Source organism: Triticum urartu, chromosome 7A (assembly GCF_056163025.1).
Source record: "Triticum urartu cultivar PI428250 chromosome 7A, HENAU_Tu73, whole genome shotgun sequence".
NCBI lineage: Eukaryota > Viridiplantae > Streptophyta > Magnoliopsida > Poales > Poaceae > Triticum > Triticum urartu.
In genome coordinates, this window is record NC_141879.1 from 519,161,122 (window position 1) to 519,162,878 (window position 1,757).

Genomic DNA, 1,757 nt, shown 5'->3' on the forward strand with positions numbered 1-1,757 from the left:
CGTGCCTTGGAGCATGAGGGGCACATATTTTACGGCAACATGCCTGTTGCCGTTTGCGATGCTAACCGTTGTGGAGTAGTCGATCAACCAATCTTCCGGCTTCACGGAGCAGTTGTACTTGGGCGTGTCTCTTGGGAGAGAGAACCCTTTGGGGAAGGGCTCGTCGCGGATGCGGGGGCCGAAGCAAGACGTGCCGACATCATCTTCTTCTTCCAGGACCAAGGATCGCGCAAGGCGGTCGATCCGGTGGCGGGCATCATTCTCGTCGACTCCTTCGCGGCGACCCAGCTGACCGCTGAGAGTCGGGTGCGTGACAGGCGGCGGGGTAGGGTATCTCTCCCCACGAGACGGAGGAGGAGGAGGGTTGCCCGCCACTCCATGGCTCGAGGGCGGCCCTCGGCGTCATGCTCGATGGAGATTCAAGTCCAGCTGCGGCTGGCAGCCGGCTCCTTTTATTTTCTCGCGCGGGTGTTGCCCGCGGTCAGTGTTCGGGACGTCGCGTCGTGCTCTCGACGCGGGGGAGGACTCTCGGCGTGGACGCCGGCTTCGTGCCGCTCTGTCGCCGCGTCGATAAGTTGTTGGATGCGTCTGGTCATGTAAGGGAGCTCATCAGGCCCCAGCCCATTCAACTCGTCTGTGGTCGCCTGGGCGGCGCGCAAGTTCTCAAGAGGCATGGCATAGACTGGGCGGTCTGCTCCCACAATGTCGGCGATGGCTGCGCCGTGTTTCTTGACGATACCGATGCGGCTCGGCCCGTCGGGAGGCGGCGTGCCAAAGGCGGCTCGGTCAACCTCGCGCTGGTGGACCTCGGTGAGGCGTCTCATGGTGGCGAGCCCTTGGCCCTCCGCAACGAGGGCGAGGCGCGCGCCTCCAATGTCTTGGCGTCCGTGTCGGTCGGGACGGGGACGGACAAGTTGTGCAGCGCCGCCTGCAGAGCGTCGTGGGCATTTTCGCCTGAGGAGGCGCCGTGGCTGATAACCAGTACCTCGGTGATGGCACTGCCGCTGCTGTCGGCTTGAGGAAGAGGGTCGTTGATGATCACCACGTTGGTGGGGAAGGCGTCAAGGGATGCCGTGTCGGAGTCGACAAGCATCGGGTCGGTGGAGCCAACCGACTCCAAGTCCGTGGCAAGCTCACCGGAGACGTGGAGTTGGTCGAGGAGGCTGACGAGGTGGCTCTCGGGGCAGTCTGTGCCCGCATCGGATGCGGGCTCGTCAGAGATGCGAGCCTCGCCAAGAAGATCGGCGAGGCAGCTCGCCGTGCAGGCATCAGTGACGTCTTGCAGCGCGTCGGGGCAAGCGCCATCAGGCGAGCCAGGCTGGCTACGCACGTTGCGAAGGAAGAGGGTTCCCGTCCAGAGCAGGTCTCCGGACGACGGTGCACCTGGCCCCATGGTGGGCGCCAAATGTCGGGTGGTTGGTGCGACATATGCCAATGGATGGCTTATCATTGTGGGAGCCAATAAAACATCGCCGGTGCCTGGAAACGGGATAAGGCGAAGACATGCACGCCGGCGAATCTTACCCAGCTTCAGGGCTCTCCATGGAGATAACACCCCTAATGCTGCTCTGCGGGGTCTCCGCATGATCACTAGCTCGGTGGGTTGCTACAGAATGCTCCTTGAGCTGTTCGGTGAAAGGATGAGGGAGGGCCAGGCTAGCCCGCTCCTCTTCTCCTTGTGGCATCTAAAATCTATCCAAAGAGTGATCTCCCCTGCATGGGAACCCTGGGGGGTTTATATAGGCCTACCCCCCAGG

At 62.5% G+C, this 1,757-nt stretch overlaps 1 pseudogene; it reads right to left on the bottom strand.

Moving 5' to 3' along the window:
- Nucleotides 1-820: 820 nt before the first annotated feature.
- LOC147960226 (uncharacterized) lies at nucleotides 821-1,544 on the bottom strand (annotated as a pseudogene).
- Between the last annotated feature and the right edge of the window lie 213 nt (nucleotides 1,545-1,757).